The sequence below is a fragment of the Gopherus evgoodei genome, chromosome 3 (genome assembly GCF_007399415.2).
Source record: "Gopherus evgoodei ecotype Sinaloan lineage chromosome 3, rGopEvg1_v1.p, whole genome shotgun sequence".
NCBI lineage: Eukaryota > Metazoa > Chordata > Testudines > Testudinidae > Gopherus > Gopherus evgoodei.
In genome coordinates, this window is record NC_044324.1 from 76,114,289 (window position 1) to 76,124,429 (window position 10,141).

Consider the following 10,141-nt stretch of genomic DNA (forward strand, 5'->3'; position numbering starts at 1 on the left):
GCAACAACCCCACTCGTTGCTTCCCTGCTCCCCCAACTTTCCTGGGCTACCGTTGCAGTGTCCCCCCTTTTGTGTGATGAAGTTATAAAGAATGCAGGAATAAGAAACACTGACTTTTTAGTGAGATAAAATAAGGGGGAGGCAGCCTCCAGCTACTATGATAGTCCAGGCAGGACATTAAACAGTGGGGGGGAGAAGAGCCCAGCATCTCGCTGCTATGATAGTCCAGGTAGTACAGAATCTTTTCCTTACACATAAAAGGGAGGGGGCTGATGGAGCCCAGCCCCCAGTTGCTATGATGAGGACAGTTACCAGCCATTCTGAACCATCAACTGGGAATGACCAGGAGTCATTCCTATTTTTACCCAGGCACCCCCGGCCAACCTCACCTGAGGCCAGCCAGGAGCACTCATGGGCTGATGATGACAACAGATAGCAGTCATATTGTACCATCTGCTACCGGGAGGGGAGGGGAGAGGATTCTGCTGTTCATTGCCGCAGCATTGCGTCTACCAGCAGCATGCAGTAGACATAGGGTGACATTGAAAAAAGTCAAGAAATGATTTTTTTCCCTTTTCTTTCACGGGGAGGAGGGTGATAAATTAACAAGCTATACCCTGAACCACCCTGGACAATGTGTTTGAGCCTACAGGCACTGGGAGCTCAGCCAAGAATGCAAATAATTTTCGGAGACTGCTGGTGACTGTGGGATAGCTGGAGTCCTCAGTAACCCTCCCTCCCTCCACGAGCTGCTTCCCTCCCACAGCTTCAGACCTCCTGCAGGTAAGCTGCCGAAGCCAGACTGCCTGCCGTGCTTGGGGCAGCAAAATCCCTAGAGCAGCCCCTGTAACCAGGTTCTGCACTGTTACACTTGTACTATATATTACCAGTGGAGCTGGGCAGGAAATGTTTTTTCCATTCCATGAGAATTTTTGAGATTTTGAAAAAATTTCCTATCCGAAATCAGAATGAAAAGTCAAAATCTCACATTTTTTCGCTCACTGATAATCTTCATTTTTGTACTGAGTCAGTTGAAATGTTTCATTGTGATCATTTCAAATCATTGTGTTTCCATTTCAACCCTTAAATGTATTTTACTTTTTTAATATAAATTAACTAAAATTTCTAAAGAAAAAGTAATTTCAAGCCAAAAATGGATTTTTTCCTTTTCAAAACAGGATGTTTGGAAAATTTCAAAACTTTTTACTCACTCCTTCCCCAGAAATCTGGGCATTTGTTGAAACTGACCCTTTCCTGCAAATAGTTTTGGTTTTGATGAGTCAGCATTTTCCTACAAAAAACCCATGTAATTGGAAAATTCTCAACCAGCTTTAATTGGCACCATGGACACCAATGATCTCTTCTGAGGTCAACATAACCTTGGGATAATTGAATGTACCAACTGGCAACACCTGCCGTATTGTCTCAGTGTGTTGTGTAATACCCCAGCAATCAGAAAAGAAGCTTACTATCAGCTTCACAAATGGCCCCCTTAAAATATGCTGCTGAGCTGAGGGGAGATCTTCCTGATGTTCTAAGAGGGGACATTATGTCATGCAGGTTAGGCATTATAGTAACAGCTAGGAAACAGCAGTTGGTTTTACATGAGGAGAAGGAGGAGGTAAAGGAATAGGGTCAGTAATGTATGGCCTGTTTGGGATCAGGATATATTCTGTGGAAAACAAAGGAAACAAAGCAAACTGAAGATTTTTTTATTTGGCCCACCATGAACTCTATAGATTTCCAAAATGGCCAGGACATATGTAGAATTAAATATTGCCTTTTATTACTAGTTGTCAGCAGAATAGTGAAATGTGTCATGCACACTTTCAGTGAACTCTGGGAATTACCACTCGATCCACAAATAAAGTTCCTCTGTGGGTGTTTGGTTTAACTTATGTTTCTAAACCTGACTGGGCTTGCTACCTGTAGGAAGGGCTTGGTGATGTTCTCATCTTGTCTCAAGGGTTGTCTCATCTTGGCCCCTTTTCTCTTGGTTCTTTGTTAGGGTCTCCTGTCACTTTCTTGCCAGTGAGCTGGAGTACAATAGGCAGAATCAGGAAGCCAGTGGGTCATGTCTGGAAAATATACAATCACCAAAGAAACATGGATGAAACTAGGACGGAGCAGAGTAAATCAAGATTAGTCCTTACTCTCTCTGATAGATTGACTTTAGCCTGTCAATAATTAATTCTTAATATAGTATAGAAATACTGATAGTAGAAAACCATACAAAAATATAGATCCTGTTCCTTTATGGACAAACAGAGCTTGTCTCAGCCTAATCCAAGGCAGGTGAGATTGACAAGCAAACTAGGATCACTAGATCATCTTGACCCATTAGGCTGACTACAGTGCATACAGTATTAAAAGGGCTTTTGAAATGCTAGTTTCTGACAAAGGAAATTGAGAAATAATTCCAGTTAATTGGAAGTTGCAGGGTAAAGGGGTTGTGCTATAGGGGACAGCAACTCTTGAGAAGTGGGATGCCAAGTCTCCATTAATTTAAGATTTTGCATGCCAGTAAAAGGTTTTGCATGCCAGACCAACAGCGCGGGCAGCAGACAGAACCCCAGACTGGCAGCAGGCTGAGTCGCACAGCCCGCTGCTGTTCTGGGGTTCTGTCCACTAGCCCCTGCCACCCAAGGTCCCAGCTGCTGGCCCCACTCAGCCTTCTGGCGGCCTGGGTTCCATCCATCCAGGCCGGCAGTGGGCTGAGCAGAGCCAGATGTTGGGACCCTGGATGGCAAAGGGCCGGTGGCCGGAACCCCAGACCGGCAGTGGACTGAGCAGCTCATCTCGCTACTGGTCTGGGGTTCCATAATCCAGGCCAGCAGCAGGCTGAGTGGGGCCGGTGTCCAGGACTCAGCTGGCAGCAGCGTGCCACTAAAAATCAGCCCATGTGCTGCCTTTGGCACATGTGCCGCAGTTTGCTGACCCCCAGTATATATGAATCCTAAATTAGAACTGAACTTCAGAAAGCTTTAATATGTGCTAAAGTGTTATTTATATTGAAAATTATTTAAGACAAATGAATTACAGAAAAATAATACAGTAGAGGGTAGATTTTCATAATTAAACTAAAAACTGAAAATGAAGTTGAAAGTTCCATTCACATCCAGCAGAGTGAAGCATTACACAATAAAAATAGTAAGGAGTTCTGCACAGTTATCATTATACAGTAGATGTTATTTCTGAATAAAACTTGCAAAATATCCCATTACATCAAATACAAGGCATTTTACTCCCTGGGGTTTCTTTGGGGTTTCTTTCTTTCTTTGTATGTAGATACTATTTTGCATTCAAACATATATCTCACTGGAAATGTTTTTGGGAATATTTTTTCCTCAAAACTGCTTTAATTAAAAAAAATTGTTATAGCTAATTCATAAATATTAAACTACAAATATGTGACTATTTATGAGATATTGCAGGCAACTGAGGACACAAGGTGAAGGTTTGTGGCTAAGGCCCTAATTCCAAAAACACCTATGCACATAAAAATTTTATACATGAGCTGTACCAATGTGTGCATAAATGTTTATAGAATTGGAGATCCACAGCTGTATGTTTGTCAAAACCATCATTTCATAGATAGATAGATAGATAGATAGATAGATAGATAGATAGATAGATAGATAGATAGATAGATAGATAGATGTAGCAGAGTGAGGATGAGCTCAACTCTGACATCTCATGGTGAATTGTGCCAAGTTGTGGAAAAGAACTTCAGGGGCTGATCTTGTTTGCATAGGCACACCCACTCTCCATGAGCCCACAGCAGCTCAAATGGCACTTTGGCTGCTGGGGGATCCCCAGTTTCTCTGTTATTGGGGCAGGAAGAATAAAGTGTTGTTACCCTGATTATGTGACTCAAGTACAGTGGAACTGTTTTATGACAGAGAGACTCGCCATCAACTAAGTTGCACTCGCTAGACAAGGGTCATGGGAGAGCATTACCCAGTAACAGGCAGCTTGGAGGGCTAGGCAACCTAGTGGTTATAGCACATGACTCTCAGTCCCTTTTGACTGAGGAGCCTCACAGTCTTTAAGGCCAGGGGGGATTAGGTGGACTTGGACCCTCTCACTGCACCAGGTCCCAGCCCAGGGCCCTGTTTATGTCAACCCCTGAACAGGGGGGCCTCCTAGCAGGGAGTCAAAATCCACTGCCCTGGGCTATTTCTACCTGCCTGTTCAGTTTGGGGTATAGCCCCTCTAGTCCAATTTGCTAGGCGGCTTGCTTCCCATTGCTTCTCTTGTGTCACGGGTGGTGCATTGCCACAGTCTCAGGCTCCTTTGGGCAGGGCAGCTGCAAGTTGGGGGAAGGCAAGCCCCACAATGTCTATGGGTTTCGCTCACTCAGTTACCTCAAGTGCTGGAGACTCCTAGATCTCCTTTACAGTCTCCCTTGGCAGGGGAGACAGTTCTTACCCCAGGTGGCTGCCTTGGCTGGCAGGCTAGTGCTCTTTCTCCTCAGACAGGAGGCAGCCAGCTCCTGCCTCTTTGCCAGTCAGCCCTGAACTGGGCCGGGATCCCTCCTTTTCTCCCCACTCCAGGCCTGGCATTGGCTGCAGATATAACGGGGTGGAGTTAGCTGGGCCCAAAGCTTCTCTAACTCCTGCTGTGCTGGCTGGCAGTTTCTCTTCTTCATCACATATCCCCCTGTCATGACCCCATTTGGGGTCTGACCCCCACCCCCATCTACTGTCCTCCATCCTGCGAAAATAAGTTGGAATTCAGGTTGGCTCTTCAAGCCCAGTGTTGAAGGTGGAAGGAAAAGGGCTGGAGGGAGTGGTACTATCTCAGAATTTGGGGGTTAGTATCCTTCATGGCAGGTAGCCATCATAGGGGAGCATGGTCAGTGACTAATGTGAAGTGAGTGCCCAGAAGGTAGTAGCAGGGCAAGTCCATAGACCACTTTACTGCCAGCACCTCCTTTTCGATCACACAGTAGGTCTTCTTCCTTGGGAACAGCTTTCAACTAATGTACAAGATGGGGTGCTAGTCACCTCACACTACCTGGGACAAAATGGCTCTCAGCCCCGCGTCTGATGCATCGGTCAGTAGCAGGAACTCCTTGGTGAAGTCAGGACTGTACAAAATGGATTCTCTGCAGAGTTGGGCCTTCAGGACTCTAAGAGCCCCCTCACGAGTTTTGGTCCACTGGATTTTCTTTGAGCTATCATTCTTGAGAAGATCAGTAAAAGGTGTTGTGATGGTTGAGAAACTCAGAATAAATTGGTGGTAGTATCCAGCCAGTCCTAAAAACCAGCATACCTTTTTCCTTGAGGAAGGTGTGAAGGACATGTGGACGGCCTGGACCTTATTGACCCAAGGTCACACTGTGCCTTTTCTTAAAGTGTACCCAAATTAAGGTCAGAGGTGCCCTCTTTGGCAGCAGCAGGGAATTGGTGCTCACATGGGTTGATCCATCAGGCATCATGGCTTTCAGCCAAGCCCCTGATAGCTCAGGCCTTCTGGATGTGAGCCAAGCAGACAGTTAGTAGCTCAGGGCTCCTGTCTGAGATCTAAGCAAGTAGATAGTCAATGGCTCAGGCATTCTGGCCTAAGGGTTAGTGCTCATAAAGCACTAACATGCAGGGCCAGGGATAGGGTGGCCCACCCTGCTCCACTTCCGCCCTGGGTCTCTCCGGCTTATGGAGCAGCAGGTGGCCTTCTCACCAGGCTGGCTCAGGGAGCTGTCGTCCACCCCAGCTGGTTGAGGGCTCTACTGGCAGTTCAGCTACTGGGAAGGATGTCCGGCTCCTTCCCTGACTTGCCTCCAACTGAGCTGCAGGGCCTCGCTCATATACTTGATGCCCTGCCTCTCTCCTTCCTGTGAGGGAGTAGGAGTAGGGTGGGGTTAGCTGAGCCCAACAAGATGAATTAATCTCTCTGTAACGGAATGAGGCCACTCTGCCTCTTACATGGAGATTGGTTGTTTCATCCTTGCCCAGGTGAGATTTAGCGGGATTTGCTAGATCGGCTGGTAAGGAGGCAGGAACGAAGTCCCAAGTGGGAGAGAGAGGACTAGGGCTGGGTGATCCCAGTTACAGTGAAGCATCAAGGGACAGGGACCGCTGTTCCCCTCAGGTCCTAGGGACAGGGCCAAAAAGTGCTGTTGGTGCTGTAAATAGATTGCTGCATGGGGAGTTCCTGTGGAAATGGGAGGGGGAATTTAAAATAAAAAGGTACAGTGAAGGAACAATCATTGGAATTGTGAAAGTAGAATAAATTATATTGTAAAAATAAGAATGGATTAAAGAAATGTTGTATGTACCTTTAAACAGAAATAAGAAATGTTGAAGAAATACAGGTGTTAGGAAAAGAAACATTAGGCATAAACAATGGTGCTAATGCAAAACATTAACAGAAGATCGGTAATAGTAAGGAAAAAAGATTTGCATGTATAGCCCAGGCAAACTTATCAGAATCTGCTTCCTTTGTTATCTTGTTACGTTCTTGCCCTTTTATCTGAATAAATAAGACAGTTTGTGTCTTGCATGGCGCTCACATTATCTGGGTGTTATTAGCAGAGCGCTGTGCTAATAAAACAGAGTGGTCTGACAAACTGTGAGTCCTGAGTTTAACTCTGACAATTTTGGAGGTTCCACTGAGATTGCAACCATCTTCACTGGGGCCGTGTGAATCCTGATCGTTTTTTGTAGGACGACCGTGGCAGCTGGCACCTGGGCATTTGGCCCGAGCGGTCCTCCACCTGAACGAAAGGACGCATGACCACAGTGAAGTCTACGCCATCGAACCTGTTGGTTCCCACTCTGTTCTGGTAGGGATCCCAGGATCTAACATCAGGAATCTGGTCAGGTAATTATTTCTGTGTTTTGTCCGGACTGAGGACTGTCCTGTCTATCTGTCCTCTCTGTGGAGTGTTTGAGCCTGGGTGCCGTCTCCGTCCAGGGATCAGCCAACCAGGGGGTTCCTGTCCCCGCGGACTGAGTGAGTGGAATCTGCACAATCGCAGCTGCACCGCACCTTGGGTAAAACCCTTGGTGTGAAAGCAAGGGCGATTGAGGCAGTAGCCTGTGGGCTCCTTTTGTGTGTTGCACCGGACATCGCTCTGACGAACCCGAATTTCCTTCTTGTGCAATTGGTGTGTGAAGTCCTCCTGTATGGGTAACCAGACGTCTAAGTCGGGACAGTTCCCTAAAGGAACGCCAGCTCATTTTATGCATTTTAGGAAGGGTTCGGACTCCTGTAAATTTCTGAAAAAATGGTCTAGGTTAACTCAGGAGAATCCCAAAACTCTGTGACCACTGTTTAAATCTTGGAACAAAGACCAAGTGGACTTCTTAAAAGACAAACTCGGACAACCTAAAACTAAATTGGCTAAAGGAGAGTTTAATTGTTTCATGCAGTGGTGGGAAGAGGCAAATTGTAGGTGGACAAAATCAAAACTCGCCTCTCTCAAATATTCAAACAATAAGTTAAAAGCTTTATTAAAAGCCTCCTCTCCCACCACCAGACTGAGTGCTCCCCTTTACCTTATTCTAAAAAAAAAAAAAAAAAAAAAAGGATGGATCCCAACCCCCTTCATACTCCCATCTCATTACCAGAAAAAAGCCCCTTGTTCTGTTCCCCTTCATTGTCTGCCTCAGAAATGGATTCTTTAGTGTTACACTACCAATTCAGCAAGAATGGTGGGCTCCTCAACTAGCCCCCACGCTTCCTGGTCCCTTTCCTTAAACACCGGTCTCAAAATTGTAAAATGACCACAATATCACTCACAAACAGTTCATTGAAAAAAGCAGGATTGGGCTCAGACAAGCAGGCAAGCAACAGATAAAAAAACTGAAAAACAGGTTGGAAGCCCTAAGGGCATAGCATCATTAGTAAGAAAAGCAGTAAGTGCAGGCATGAACCCCTGGAACAAAACTTAAAGTGGTAAAATCTGAGTTGATAAAGGTGTCATTTTGGAAAATAAACAAGTAATTTAAGAAAAGAGAGTAAAAAGTTAACTCTACAGAGGCTGGAGAGAATTAAGCAGTTATACTTTGTAAAAATGTTAAAAAGAACCATGTTAAAGAGAAAGAATTCTTGGTTTCTTTGCAGCCATTCTGAAGGAAAAATGGGCCTTTTTCCAAAAAAATGCCTGTAAATAATCCAAATAAAGAAACTATCTGATTGAAATCATTTAATTATGGAAAATTTAGTTAAATTCACTGAAAAAACATGAGGGGGTTTTACTGGAACTTAACTGCCCCAAATGTATAAAGGGAATGTAATCAACCCAAATGAATAAAGGAAATGTAATCTATGTACAGCTATGTAAAGGAATGTTAAGGAAAAGAAAATGTGTATGTATCTATTTGTCTGTGAAAATATGTAAAGTTCTAAGAATCTAAACCAGCACATCTAGTTTGTAAAACTCCTGTTTTGTAGGTGTAAGATAAATTGGTTATGTTCTTGTTTTTGTTTTTAATGCTACTAAAAATTCATTTGACTCTTTCATTCAAAGTTGCAAAACTGACAAGACATTTTTGCAAGACACGGATAATTGGTGTTGTTTGGCTTTGGAATTTAGCATTTAACACTTAAGGGGTAACTTGATTCTTCACAAAATTTAAAATGTTTTTAAATAAAGACCAGGTTATGGCTGCAATAGGGCAGCCAAAATCAGGAGAATAGGGAGAGATTCTGGAGTCTTTTTGTTTGTTTGTTTTTTGTAACAATACCAGATAAGAGCTGTAGTGAAAGAATAAAAAATTAACAGTGCCCCTCTGAAACAGCAGCACAAAACAAAAAGAAGCAATGTTAAAAACACTGAGCCTTAAAATGGCTCTGTGTAATCAGACTGTCACTTTGATAAGGGTACATGAAAACTCTGTAAGAACAAAAGAAACAGTTACACCTTATGTAAAAATTGATATGGCTAATGTTTTAAAAGTTATAGTATAGAAGAAATGTGCATTTTCCCTAGGACATGTGCAATGTATATTGTAGAAAGGGGTAAAAGAAATGCAAATGAAACATGCTATTGAATTAAAATCCTATTAGGGTTCCAAAAAGAGCCGCAATAGACTGTGTTTTCTTTTTCAGATCTCTGGGTGTTTTGTAAGCAGGAGTTGAAAGTGAAAAGAAATCAAAACTCTGGTGGAAGTTGATTGTGTCCCTTTTAAGACAGAGTCTCTGAACTCTGCTGATGGCTTTGAATCCAAAAGCCAAGCCTGTGTTGATGCAAATTACCTAACTGATAAAGGAAGGTGAAAACTGCCAGCACAAAAGAAGTTGCAAATAAAGGACATACTTGGTCAGCAAATAAATTGCCTACATAAAAGGCATGGTATAACAAGATACCTTTAATACATTTGACACTAATGTTATTGTTAATATTAAACATTGAAATAAATGTAATGTTAATAAGTACCCCTGTAACAATGTATAGTGTCTATGATTTTTGGAAAAATCCTTTAAGGTAATATGGTAACGATGCTTCTCAGCTATTACCTGTGAATAAACTTAAAGCTTAACACACAGCAGGAAAAACATTACAAACTTGGTCTGCTATATAAGAGGAAAAACTGAGGTACACCACCTCATGGATTTAATAATTAAACAGTGGGATAATTTCCCCATAACCCTTAAAAAATAAAAGCCATTAAAATCTGACCTGCCTTTAGAACAAAAAACACAGAAAAATATGGGGGTAATTCCTCTGTTTTGCCTGCAGTCAGCAAGGGTATTTGTAAAAGAAAGGAATCTTTTAAGCAATAATCAATGCCACCCCAAAAGGGGTAGGAAAATGTTATTTTTGTCTGTCTGAAAATCAGAAAAAGCTAATACCAACTACAGAACAACCTAATACAAAAACAAATGAAAGTAAAAAAAACATACTGCAATAGCTATGGAATGTACTGAAATGCAGATATTTAAAACATAAGATGTTTTGGGTACTATCAGAAAATATTACGGTTTTGATGCATCTGTTAAAGCAAAGGAAAAGATCATTGTTTGATATCTATCATTTCTCCAGTACAATGAGACCAAATTTGTTAAGTGAAAAAATTGTTGTTAAAAATCGCACACCAACAGGCTCTGGAAGCAAAGATATGAAAAGCTAGCCCACTGCCCAGATTGCACCTGGAATCCTTCTGGCTACCCTGGACCTCGAGCCAGTGGGATG

At 43.0% G+C, this 10,141-nt stretch overlaps 1 long non-coding RNA gene across 1 annotated transcript; it reads left to right on the plus strand.

Moving 5' to 3' along the window:
* Positions 1 to 540: 540 nt before the first annotated feature.
* On the plus strand, positions 541 to 7,712 carry LOC115648365. The gene is made up of 3 exons (XR_003999531.1): positions 541 to 551; positions 4,153 to 4,155; positions 7,575 to 7,712. It is a non-coding gene; the product is annotated as an uncharacterized LOC115648365 (long non-coding RNA).
* The last annotated feature ends 2,429 nt before the right edge of the window (positions 7,713 to 10,141 follow it).